The sequence below is a fragment of the Panthera onca genome, chromosome B4 (genome assembly GCF_046562875.1).
Source record: "Panthera onca isolate mPanOnc1 chromosome B4, mPanOnc1 haplotype 2, whole genome shotgun sequence".
Taxonomy (NCBI): Eukaryota; Metazoa; Chordata; class Mammalia; order Carnivora; family Felidae; genus Panthera; species Panthera onca.
This window is the reverse complement of record NC_138345.1, coordinates 117,011,837-117,026,083: the sequence shown is the minus strand read 5'-3', so window position 1 is coordinate 117,026,083 and position 14,247 is coordinate 117,011,837. Positions and strand designations below refer to the sequence as shown.

Here is a 14,247-nt window from a genome sequence, read left to right as displayed (position 1 = left end):
GTTGAAGTCTTTCTAGATCATTCCTATAGATGCAGTACAGATGAAATAGACCTGGGATTGTGTTTGTAGACTCATCTTTCTCCAAAAAGCATACTAGAGTATGACAACTCTCTTCTCTGTTAGACAGCAGATCATTGTTTCTTAATATACACATTTTCAGATCATTGCTCTTGATAAATCTAGGCCGCCCATTATTCTCCAAATAATACTATAAGGTTTTGTTGAGCTTTATTTGCTAGAGATTTTAATTATGTTTCTGGTATAATGCACATGACAGAATAGATAATTTCACATATGGAAAACTGTAAGTTACTGTGTAGATAAGAGGGACTGGGAATTGTGAGCAATTCTACAATGTCTATAAAGATACTTTTGTATCCCATTCATTTTTGGGAATGGCGTTATAGGAATAACCCTGAATCTACAATAATTCATTAAGTATAATTCACATATTTCTTACTTCAACTCTTAGTAAGAAAGTGAAGTGCTTACAATGTGAGCACAGAATATTTATTGTAAGAATTAACTACAGAAGTGAGAACGGTTGTTTTATTTTGTAAGTCTTCCTGATACCAAAGAAACTACCACTGTGATAGAAGTCTCTGTGCTTGACTCTTGGAAGACATACTGATTTGGAACAAAGTAAGGAGGGAGAGCAGCAGTCATTAAAAATATCATGAAATGAGAGGAAAAAACAAAATATAGAGGTAAAAAAATTGAGGTGTTTTATAAGTATTATAATTTTGTTGATTTATGTATCAGTAGCTTTCTACTCAGAAAAAAACAACAGGACCCAGATATCTACACAGTGGCACATCCTTTGGAATTGTGTACCTTCCTGGTGATTGATGGCATTGAGCCATCTATAATCTTGGCTAAATCCTCATAAGACCACCGATACGTATTTACTATTTCTGAGTGTCCAGAGTTATTGGTATATTGTATTCCTGGTAGCACAAAGATAATTGATTTATATAAGGATCAAATTATGGATCTTAACCTTAGCTAGTTAAACAAGCATGAATTACTACTAACTGACTTTTTTTGGATAATAGAATTTAAAAAGGAGCTTATAATTAATTCCCCTTTTCATTTTTCAGAGGTGATTTTTACTTTCTTCATGTCTGTTAGTCCTATATGCTGCAATATACTAGATATAACACCAGATATTATATAATATATAATGTTACTATAATATGCCAGGGGCTGTAGTTTATTATACTTAAAACTGTGGGAGGGGTGCCTAGGTGGCTCAGTTGGTTAAGTGTCTGACTCTTGATTTTGGCTCAGGTCATGATCTCAGTCATTTGTGAGTTCGAGCCTGGTGTCAAGCTCCCTGCTGACATCACAGAGGCTGCTTGGGATTGTTTCCTTCTCTCTCTCTCTCCCTCCCCTGCTTGCATGCTCTCTCTCTCAAAAATAAATAAACTTAAAAAAAAAAAAAAAACCTCTGGAGCTTTTCATATGGTTATTTATTTTTCTTTCCTTTATTTGAAGGGCTGGGTTATATTGCCCATAAAAGTAATGACAGAAATGGCTTGCTATGTAAGAAGGTAACATTTGTGTTCACAGTAAATGAGTGTGGCCTCTTTCTGTGATGGAATGTGTAGCACTTGACATTCTCAAAAAGAGTTTATTGATAATTGTAAATAACTATTTAAAAATATAGTGGCTAGATCTTTTGGGGGGTGCCAGCTGCAAGCTCCTCTATACCCCTCGTAGCCATGCCTCACAAAATTGAAGAAATCAAGGACTTTCTGCCCATGGCCAGGCAAAAGGATGCCAACTCTGTTAAGATCAGGAAAAATAAGGATAATGTGAAGTTTAAACCTTTATACATTGGTCAACACATGAGAAAGAGAAACTGAAACAGTTTCTGCCCTCAGGTTTGGCAGTGAGGAGCTGAAATGAACCTGGCACACTGATTTGGAATGTATTAAAATTCTTAAAAACAAAACAAAACAAAACAAAAACCCAAAACACTGGCTACTCTAGAAGGAGAAGCAGAAGGTTTGGTAGAGGGTTTTTGTTCTCATTTTTTCAGAATTCTCTTCTCAGAAATGTTGAAATATCACCAGGAATATTTGAAAATTTTTCCTAACCATTTGTGGTATTGAGTCTGGAATTTGTCTGTAGGATTCTCCCCAAGGAGAAATGTTCACAGGCCTACGGAAGGAGGAAGGAGGAAAGTTTACAGGGCTCCTGCAGAAGTACTATTTGTAGTATTACCTACTTTGAATAAAAAATACTTAGAAAATTGTCAGTTAAGATATCTTCATTAGGAAATAATTTTTTTTTTTAAGTTTAGTTACCTTGAGAGAGAGTGTGTGTGAATGGGGGAGGGACAGAAAGAAAGGGAGAGAGAGACATTCCCAAGCAGGCCTCTCTCTGTCAGTGCAGAGCCCTGTGGGGGCTGGAGCCCATGAACCAGGAGATGATGACCTGAGTCAAAATCAAGATTTGCACGCTTAACCGACTGAACAATCCAGGTGTCCTGGAAAGAATTTGTTAAGCACATTTTGGTATAAAAGTAAATGAAATTTGTTGCCTTATAGATAATTTGATATTGCTAAAATTGCTTTAAGGTGTGGTTTTCTTTTTTCTTTCTCTCTTTTTATTTTAAATGTTAATCGTTGAGTGAGAGAGTATGAGCAGTGGAGGGGCACAGAGAGAGAGAGAGAGAGACAGAATCTGAAGTAGGCTCTAGCTCTGAGCTGTCAACACAGAGCCCGATGTGGGGCTCGAACTCAGGAACTGTGAGATTATGACCTGAGCTGAAGCTGGACACTTAACTGAGCGTCCAGGTGCCCCAAGGTGTGGTTTTTCTTTTGAAAAAGATGATCACGCATGCTTTCACTTATTTTACTCAAGAATATTACCTAAGTTTACAAAAATTAAAAAGGCAGTTTTTGTGTTTCACTTGTAATCTGCACATGAGGCAATTTATTTGTAAGCAGATTAATGGAAAGAGCACATAGATTTTGAATTTCTGTTTTATCAGGATTTACTTAGTAGCTTAATGACTCTTGGATGAGTCACTTAAGTTTTGAGCTTTTGTTTTCTCATTTGTATAACAGGAATGGTAAATAGTTATACTTTTTTACCTCATGGAATCCTTTTAAGAATCAAGTAAGATGTGAAGACTGCTTATAAACTCCATAGGGCTGTGTATATAGTGGTGCCATTCATATTATTTTAACTGTAAATTGGTAAATGAATTATGTATATGTGGCTATTAATACATATCTCAACTTTGGGGGAGAAAAGCAATTTTAATTTAACATTGGATGATAGATTTAAGGATTTTAAAGCTTTAAAATGTTTACAGATAAAAGGGAGCCTGGGTGGCTCAGTCAGTTAAAGGTCTGACTTCAGCTCAGCTCATAATTTCAATGTTGTTGAATTCAAGCCCCGCGTCAGGCTCTATGCTGACAGCTCAGAGCTTGGAGCCTGCTTCGGATTCTGTGTTTCCCTCTCTCTCTGTGTCCCTCCCCTGCTTGCACTCTGTCTCTCTCTCAAAAATAAATTAAAAAACATTAAAAATAATTAAAATGTTTATGGATAAATACATAATAAGTATGAATATAGCATATCGACGTCAGAGGATAATTAAACTGACAAAATATTTGCGTCAAAAAGACAAAAGTTTGGTGTCTGAAAAGGCTTTTACCATAGCCAAGTGATACTTTTTGCAAATTAAGCACCTTCCTTACATACCTCGTTCTATCTCCTGTTTGTGATGACCTAAACATATTTAATATGTTAATGTTAAACATATTTAATAGCTTTCATGGATGAGACTGAAGGTAGGACTGAATTGACAGCATTTTCCCTAAAAGGGAAATGTAATTTGCTGATTTTAACTTTCTCTTTTCAAAGTAGGTTTTGAAGTTTATGCTTGCTGTGTTTCTTGATAGCACCCACCAAGAGGGTTGTTGCGAGGATATTTTTAAAGTAGTAAGGAAACAAGATGGAAAGAAACAGAACATTATAAAAAAACAAGTGTAACATGGCCAGGTGATTTAACATATGTATAATTGGAGTTCCTAAGTGTTATGGTCTGAATATTTGTTCCCCTAGATTTCATGTTGAAATCCTAATGTTCATTGTGATGGTATTAGGAGGTGAAGTTTGAGGACGTATTGAGGTCATGAGGGTGGAACTTTCATGCATGGGATTAATGCTTATATAAAAGAGATCCCCAGAAAGCTCCCTAGCCCCTTTCACCATGTGAGAATACAATAAGAGGTCTACAGCACTTAAGAGAGCCCTCACATGATCATGTGGCATCTTGATCTCAGACTTCTAGCTTCTAGACTGCGAGAAATAAGTTTCTGTTATTTATAAGCTGTCCAGTCTATAGTATTTTGTTATAACAGCCTGAACAGATTAAGCCATTGATGAAATGGATAGGGGAAGGAGGCAGAAGCAGTATTTGAAGAAATAATGGTAAATTTTTCAAAACTGTTAAGACCTCATACCACTGATACATGAAGCCCAGTGAATCCAAAACAGGATAAATAACAAACACCTTGCCTTAGTGCTTTGGAAACTTTTTCATAGCACCAGTAAGCCAAAAGAAATAACTAATAATTCTATTTATTAAGTAGTCAACAACTTAATAGTAGGAATTAGTACTGTGTCTGTCCACTGTTGGTGTTATTTTCCTCAGCACATAGTTCCAGATCACAGTGCTGAAACCCACATATAAACAAAAATCTTAAAACACAGAAGGAGCAAAAGACAAGTTACTTACAGAGAAATAAGAATTTTCAAGATTGACTTTTCAATCGATTATGTAAGTCAGAAAATAGTAGAATGACACCTTTAAAACAAAGAAAAAAAACCTGACAATTCTATACTCAGTGAAAATATCCTTCAAAAATAAAAATGAAATAAATACATTCTTAGATAAACAAAAGCTGATAGAAGTGTGGCATATCCATACTTCAGGAAATATTAAGGAAGTTCACCAAGCTAAAGAAAAAATTCTCAGGGACTCTTGGGTGGATCAGTTGGTTAAGTGTCTGACTCTTGGTTTTAGCCTGGGTCACGATCTCGTGTTTTGTGACTTTGAGGCCCATGTCGGGCTCTGCTCTGACAGTGGAGAGCCTGCTTGGGATTCTCTGTCTCCCTCTCTCTCTGCTCCTTCCTCTCTCTCTCTCTCTCTCTCTCTCTCTCTCTCTCTCTCTCTCAATGAATAAATAAACTTAATGAAAAAATTATTAAAAAAATTCTCAGAAGCATGATGAAATGAAGAGTAGTGGAGTAAGTATGTTGGGCAAGGCTATTAACTGCTTAAACCAATAGTTTTAACAATGTCCAGTATTCCATTGGAAATATTATATTGGTAAATAATATAACATGTGGAAGTAATTATATGACAGCAATAGCAAAAGAAGTAAATAGGGCCACCTGGGTGGCTTAGTCAGTTAAGCATCCAACTTCAGCTCAGGTCATGATCTTGCAGTTCGTGGGTTCGAGCCCCACATTTGGCTCTGTACTGACAGCTCAGAGCCTGGAGCCTGCTTCGGATTCTGTGTCGCCCTCTCTCTCTGCCCCTCTCCCACTCGCACTGTCTCTCTCAAAAATGGATAAACATTAAAAAAAATTAAAGTAAGTAAATAGAGTTAAATTATAAGAATGTCTCACTGCATGGAACAGAAATAAAGACAGAAAATAAAGATGCATTTAAGACATCTTTAAGACAGAAAATAAAGACGCATTTTTGTCTTTTACAGTAACCACTGAAAGAATGATGCTAAAAGATAAGCCTGTAGAATACATAGAATAGTAAATATTTAATTAATAGAAAAGAAAGGAAAGGAAGAATCAAAGGACAGAAAACAAGGGAACAAATGGAAAATAAGTAGAAAGATGGTAGACTTAAACTCAACTACATCAGTAATTAAATGCAAATTGACTAAATGCTCCCATGATAAGACAAATATAAATAAAAACAAAATCCAACTATATGCTGCTTACAAAGCATAAACTGAAGTTCAGGGTAAAAATAAGGGAAACAATGTGTCATGCAAATATTAAGTAAGAAATGGCTCTTCTGACTATTACTAATAGGAGATATAGTGGCTTTAGCCAAGAAACATTACTGGAGATAAAAAGGGATAATGTTAAAAGGTTCAGTTCATTAGGAAGATATAACAGTTCTTGTTTGTATACACCTAATTCATGGCTTCAAAACGTGTTAGTTGTGGATTTAATACATCTATAAAATACATTTTATAGTTGTGGATTTAATACACCTCTTTCATAGACCTTTCTGATACAATAAGTAGACAAAAAAATACATTAAAAAATGAACAGTTACCCTTACCTCACACCAAATACAAAAAGTAATTGAAAATGGTTAATGGTATTAAATTGTAAGGCTAAAAATATAAAACTTATGCAAGAAAAATACAGAAAAAAATATTTGTGATTTACTGGTACTAAAAATTTCAGGACATAGAGAACCAACGATAAAATAAAAGGAACAAAAGAGAACCAAAGGCAAACCACAGAACAGAAAAATATATTTGTAGTATATATGTCATGCAAAGGGCTCCCACATAAAAAAGCCTTAACTCTATTTAAAATGGGCAAAAAATTGAAGAAGATAAGTGAATGGATCATAAGCACATGAAAAGGTGGTCAACATTGTTAGTCACTAGGAAAATACAACTTAAAATGACAGATGTCATCAGAATGGCTAGAAGTAAAAAAGATAATACCAGTGGTTATGATGATGTGGAGTAAACGGGAACATTTACATTGGTGGTAGGAATGTATAACTGATATACCCACTTCGGAAAACTGACCATTCCTTAGAAAATTAGACATCTACCGTAATGACCTAGCAAAAAAGATGTTTACAAGAATCTCCACAGGAACTTTAATCACAGTATTCAGAAACTGGAAATAACTCAAGTGTTCATTAACAGGCTAATGAAGAACCTGTGGTATATCCATACAGTGGAATACTTTTCAGCAACAAAAGAAACTGGATGCACACAACAGCATGGATTAATCTCAGAGTCTTTATGCCGAGTAGAGAAGTCACACATTAAGAGTAAATACTCTGATGTGACTCAGTTTACATGGAATTTCTGAAAATTGCATTACCTTACGGAACTGACACAAAGCTGCCAGTGGACCTGCTTGATCACCTTGTAGCACTGTGACCTCTCTTTTAGTGCACAAAGTTCAAAAGCCAGTTTATTATTTTTTAAGTTACGATCTCTTGAATAAGTAGTACTTCATGGAACCCTAGGATTCTGTAGAATTCCAGTTGACAAAGTCTGTACTGGAAGTTCCAGTTAGTAAAACTAATTGATGATGTATTTACTTCCTTGCAAAACTGGCAATAAGTGAATTTTGATTAGATGTGTAGGGTATACATCAGTGAGTCCTTGTCCTCTCAGATCTTTTAGAAATAGTGTGCGTCATTAATGATAAATGTCTGAAGTTTGTCTTTTTCCACTTACGTACTTTGGATGCTGAGAAGATACATCTAGAACATTTGACTTATGGTGTGGAAATAATTTTTGTTAGTATTCACCTGTCCCTTGTCCCCTGTAGGAGTGGTATATGAATGGTGAAATGAATTTCTCAAAGACCAAAACTGCTTTTGTGTTTAGTGTCTCCACATTAATATTAGCATCACTATGAGCTACATTTGGTTTCTTTGTTTCTTTTTTTTTACGCTTAAAAATTTATTTATTTTTATATTTTTATTTTTAGAGAGAGAGAGCACATGCAAATTATGGGAGGGACAGAGAGAGAGAGAGAGAGAGAGAGAGAGAGAGAGAGGGAGAGAATCTTAAGCAGGCCCTATACTTAAGCATGGAGTCCAACACAGGGCTTGATCCTATGATCCTGGGATCATGACCTGAACCGAAGTCAAGAGTCAGACGTTCAGCTGACCGCCACCCAGGTGCCCCTTGACTGCTTGCATTCTGGAAAACAAATTTGTTCTGTTATTTATGGTTTTTTCTGAAAGAAAAAAAAATAGCATGTGATTAGAGCAGGGGTCAAACAAGCTATAGCCCTAGAGCTAAGAATGGCTTTTACATTTTTAAAGGTGGTTTTAAAAACACTTGATAGACACTGTATGTGGCTTATAAAGCTTAAAATATTTACTATTAAGTAATTTACAGATAAAATTTGCTGACACCTGAACAAGAGAATCTTCTAATATTTATTTAGTTATTTCAAAAGTATGCAATATTTTAACTGTTTTGATGTAAGAAAGCAGAATTTACCATAATTGTAACAGCATTGTTGAATATAATTTCTGTGTTTTATATAGTTCAGTGGTTTTTTAATATATTTACATTTGCACAGTCATCACCATAATCTTAGAACATTTTCATGACCACCCAAAAAATCCTTGTACCTATTCTTTCCCATCCTCTCCCATCTCCTGCCGTAGGCCTGTAAATGTTGAATGAAATTATTTAGCCCATCAGTGTAAAATGAACAGAAATGAACTAAGGTTAGTATTTATGCTATTTGTTGAGTAAATATTAAGATAAAACTACAACGGAAATAAAAATAGAAGCTGAAAGAAACCAAAATACTAAAGAATTGATACAATAGAAGTTGATAATAAAAAAAAATTAAAGTATATCCTGAGATAATACCCTTTAGTAGTACATTAGATAATTAATGTGATAGAGTTCTCGCAATAATTCTTACAAGTCCTTGAAAGAACCCATGAAGTCATAATTTAACTTCTAGCGTTTTTTTCACCTTAGTGGTTTATGGACTAGTGCCGTGTTCTAATGACATCTTAGATTTGGGGAAGTGTGGTATGTTTGAAATGATGTTTTCTTAAGTCACCTATTTCAGAGGAAGATTCAGAACTTTTCAGGCAATAAAAATAATAATTTTTTTTTAAAGTTTATTTATTTTGAGAGAAACATGACACAAGCGAGGTAGGGGCAAAGAGAGAGGGAGAGAGAGAATCCCAATCAGGGTCTGCAGTGTAAGCACAGAGCCTGATGCCAGGTTTGAACTCAGGAACCATGAGATCATGACCTGAGCCGAAACCAAGAGTCGGACGTTTAACTGACTGAGTCACTCAGGTGCCCCTCAGGCAATAAAAATATTAGAGTTAATCACTAAGAAAAGATTTGGTCTAATAGAAAAAGCTACTTATGTTTTGGAGTAATAAAATAGCATTCATCTAAGATTTTAGCAGTTCAGACCTTTCACTAATCCACGTTAATCCACATCACATCTTGTGATGATTTTTGAATACGTGAGAGTTTAAAGTTTGGAGTGTTAAAATAGATGCCCTTATTTTAGGGTTCATTTTTTATATAATTTCCTCAGAGCTCATGAGAAAAATCAAATAGCATAATTTAACTAGAGTTTTCTGATTCTGAATATTTGCAGAATATTACCTTAAGTACCTAGAGAGGAGAAATTGGGATAGGTAGTGCTGGCTTTTAGGGTATTTTCAGTCAGCCTCATACACATCCTTTAAACTTTATTTTGTAGCGTGGAAGCTGAGACCCTACAAACTATATTTTTTTTGCCACCTAGTTCTTTATTAAATTCTGCCAATAGAATGGGAAATAGGAAAGCAAGAGGAGGTACAAGGGATTTGCTCTTTGTGTTTACTTCTCCCTATCAATATCTTCATAGCAACAGGACTTCACCCTGACAGTAAAAAGAGCGGCAAGTGGCTCCATTTTGCATTTTTCCCACTCATAGAACCCTCATCAAATCTTCTCCTAGATGCCATCAGCTAGCCTTTTGTTCCATCTCAGAGATCTCCCATCTTACCTTTTCAGGGACCCTCCTACAAATTCTTTGTTCTTAGCGTTCTTCAAAGAGTGCTTTGTTTCCAGAGATCTGGACCCCAAATGGTTTGGGGTTTCTCCAAACCATTGAGTTTTAGTAATTTCAGTCACTTCTTTTTTTCTCCCTCAGCCTGGGGGGTCATAGCTGCTTCCTGTAATTACTATCTTTGTGATTATCTGAGTTCTCTTTTTTGCCTTTTCAGCTCTCCAATTCCTGGTTAACAATTTACACTAAATTCTTTGTTAAAATTACTGGTGTGATTTCTGTCTTTTGACTAATAACTGACTAATAACACTGGTCAAAATATTAGTCCTGGAGACTAAAGTCCTGGAGATAAGGCCAGTCTTCATTTAGTAGTTACTGAACCTCTGCAGTGTGCTGGGCCTTTCTTTGTTCTCTGTATCCTCTATCAGAGGTCTTCCCTTATCTGTGCTCCCAGAGGTGCTTGAGATTACATCATTATTACACTTCATTGTCACTGCCTGCTTTTCTAGATTCTCACCTCTAGGCCAGTGATAGGGTCTTTTGTTTCTTTGTTGTTAGTGCCTAACACAGGATTTCTCTATACTAGATGTTCAATAAATATTTTAATTAATGAACATGCTTGAAATGTGGTTGTGAAGGGCAGAAGTCATGACAATTATCTTATGAAGGGAAGGATCTTATTTTGATTATTTTTGGCATCTGAAGCTACTCAGATATTGCAATATTTAAGCTGATGTTAATATGGCATCAAAGATTATTTAATACTCTTCTAAAAGTTACATACGTGAGGTTTCACTTGGGCTTTCTGGTTCAATTGTTCTAGTTCAGTTGTTTTTGAGATTGAATATGCCTTATCTCCTTACATTTTCACCAGCTCTTATACAACTCTGTTCCAGGGAAGAATCCAGATCCATTCATCACACTTCTCAGGTTATCTATCAGGCCTCTACCTGTCATGTCTCACATTTAATTAAGCCTTTAAGCTTCCCTTTCTACCGTCATTGTACTCATGGAGTGAACCCTATACTTCAGTGTACTTTAATTATTAGTGTATTATTAATGCTTGGTACAGGGACACCCAGAGGGTTTCCGAGTCTTCTCGTTATTTTGATTGCAGCATATCTTCTCTCCAGTAGTTAGTGGTGTAACCCTGGCCTACATCTATCCCAGTTCCAGACCCTTACCTCCATCATGGTATACCTTATTGGTATGCAGGTCATTCCTATTGTTATACCCTTTATTGCGGGCTACCTCCCCCTCGGTTTAATTCAAATAATTTAAATCTGTTTTCCAAAATGAGAGATTTGGGGAAATCTTTCTATTCTTGTTTCTTATTTGTAGTAGAGGATCCATTGATCAACTAACTGGATAATTTGAATCTCTTAGTCTACAATACTGAGATTTTAGGGAAAAAAGTAAATATTTCCCTGAAATTTCTTTACACTTGTGTTGTTGAGAGCTATAGATTGTTTTGCTTCTTCTTTCAGAATTGTGCTGGAGATTTGGTCTTTTGGCCTTTTCTTTATTTGCTTTTTGAGTTTTTATGTTATTAAATCTTTTTTTTTTTTATTCCAGTGTAGTTAACATACAGTGCAATATTCATTTAAGGTGTACAGTAGTTATCCAACAGTTTCATACGTTACTCAGTCCTCATCAAGACAAGTGCACTCCTAATCCCCTTCACCTATTTCACCAATCCCCTCATCTGTCTCACTTCTGGCGACCATCTGTTTGTTCTCTGCAGTTAAGTGTCTCCCTTTGGTTTGTCTGTCTGTTTTTCCCCCTTTGTTTCTTAAATTCCGCATATGAGTGAAATCACATGGTATCTGACTTTCCCTGATTGGATTATTTTGCTTAGCATTATACTCTCTAGCTCCATCTCTGTTGTTGCATATCATTCTTTTTTTTATGACTGAATAATATTTCATTGCATATTGTATATATATACCACTTCTTTATCCTTTCATCTATTGATGGACACTTGGGCTGCTTCCATAGTTTGGCTATTGTAAATAATGCTCCAATAAACATGGGGATGCATATATCCCTTCGAATTACTGTTTTTATATTCTTTGGGCAGATACCCAGTAGCACAATTACTGTATCATAGGGCGGTTCCATTTTTAATTTTTTGAGGAAACTTCACACTGTCTTCCACAGTGGCTGCACCACTTTGCATTCCCACCAACAGTGCACAAGGGTTCATTTTTCTCCACATCCTCACCAATACTTGTTTCTTGTGTTTTTTATTTTAGCCATTCTGATAGGTTTGAGGTGATATCTCATTAAGGTTTGGTGTTCATTGCCCTAATGATGAGTGATGCTGAGCATCTTTTCATATGTCTTTTGGCCATCTGTATGTGTTCCTGAAGAAATACCTGTTCATGTCTTCTGCTATTTTTAATTGGATTATTGGTGTTTTAGATGAGCCGTATCAGTTCTTTCTATATTTTGGATACTAACCCTTTGTCAGATAGGTTATTTGTAGGTATCTTCTCCCATTCAGTAGGTTGTCTTTTATATTTTGTTAGGAGACATATCTAGAAGGACATTGCTATGACCAACGTCAGAAAAATTATTGCCTGAGCTCTCTTGTAGGATTTTTATGTTTCAAGTCTCATATTTGGTCTTTACTCCAATTTGAATTTACTTTTGTGTATGGTGCAAACAGGTGGTCCAGTTTGACTCTTTTGCATATAGCTGCCCAGTTTCCTCAGCACCATTTGAAGAGACTTTTCCTCTTTGCATATTCTTTCCTGCTTTGCCGAAGATTACTTGACCATATAATTCTAGGTTCATTTCTGAGTTTTCTATTATGTTTTATTGATCTGTTTTTTGTTTCAGTACCATATTGTTTTGATTCCTGTAGCTTTGTAATATGGCTTGAAGTCTAGAATTGTGATGCCTTCGGTTTTGCTTTGCTTTGCTTTGCTTTGGCTATTCAGGATCTTTTGTGGGTCCATACAAATTTTAGGATTGTTTGTTCTAGTTCTGTGAAAAATGCTGTTGGTATTTTGGTAGGGATTGCATTAACTCTGTAGAGTGCTTTGCATAGTGCAGACATCTTAACAATATTTGTTCTTCTAGTCCATGAGCATGGAATATTTTGTCATTTCTTTGTGTTGTCTTCAGTTTCTTTCCTCAGTGTTTTATAGTTCTCAGAGGACAGACCTTTCACCTTTTTGGTTAGGTTTATTCCTACGTATCTTAGTATTTTTCATAAATAGTAAATGGGACTGTTTTCTTAATTTCTCTTTCTGCTGCTTCATTATTAATGTATAGAAATGCAATAGGTGTCTGTATATTGGTTTTGTATCCTTCAGCTTTACTGAATTTGTTCATCAGTTCTCGCCATTTTTCGGTGGAGTCCTTAGGGTTTTCTGTATATGGTATCATGTCATCTGCAAAGAGTGAAAGTTTTACTTCTTTACCAATTTGGATGCCTTTTATTTCTTTTTGTTGTCTGATTGCTATGGCTAGGACTTCCAGTACTGGGTTGAATGAAAGTGGTGAGAGTGGGCATCCCTGTCTTATTTCTGACTGTAGAGGAACAGCTCTGTTGTTGTTGTTATTGTCATTTTTTTCTTCATGTAAGATGGATGATATTAGCTGTGTGTTTTTCATATATGGCCTTTATAATGTTGAGGTATGTTCCCTCTAAAACCACTTTGTTGATGGTTTTTATCACGAATGGATGTTGTACTTTGTCAAATGCCTTTTCTGCATCTTTTGAAATGATCATATGGTTGTTAGCCTTTCTTTTATTTATATATTTTTTGGAGATTTGATTTTTAGTAATCTGTACACCCAACATGGGGCTTGAACTTACAACTCTGAGATCAAAAGTAGCACGCTCCACCACCCGAGTCAGCCAGGCACCCCTCCTTTCTCTTACTGATGTGATGTATCACGTTGATTGATTTGTGAAGATTGAACCACCTCTACAACCCAGGAATAAATCCCACTTGATCATGGTGAATGACTTTTATAATGTATTGTTGGATCTTGTTTGCTAATATTTTGTTGAGGAGTTTTGCATCTGTGTTCATCAGGGATATTGGCCTGTAGTTTTCTTTTGTAGTGTTGTCTTTATCTGGTTTTGGTATGAAGGTAATGCTGGTCTCATGGAATTAATTTAGAACTTTTCCTTCCTTTTCTGTTTTTGGAACAGTTTGAGAAGAATAGGCATTAACTCTTCTTTAAATGTTTGGTAGGATTTTACTGTGAAGCCATCTGGTCCTGGACTTTTGTTTGTTGGGAGTTTTTTGATTACGGATTCAATTTCTTTGCTGGGAATTGGTGTGCTCAGATTTTGTGTTTCTTCCGTTTTGGCCGTTTCAGTTTCAGTTTTGTTTCAGTTTTGGCCATTTATATGTTTTTAGGAATTTATCCATTTTCTCTAGGTTGTCCTTTTTTTTTTTTTTTTTTTTTTTTTTTTTTTTTTTTGGAGAG

The 14,247-nt window shown here is 35.6% G+C and overlaps 1 protein-coding gene across 1 annotated transcript in view; it reads left to right on the top strand.

Moving 5' to 3' along the window:
• The window catches only part of CDK17 (cyclin dependent kinase 17), a 115,599-nt gene that overhangs the window by 34,544 nt on the left and 66,808 nt on the right, over positions 1–14,247 (top strand). The window lies entirely within an intron of this gene.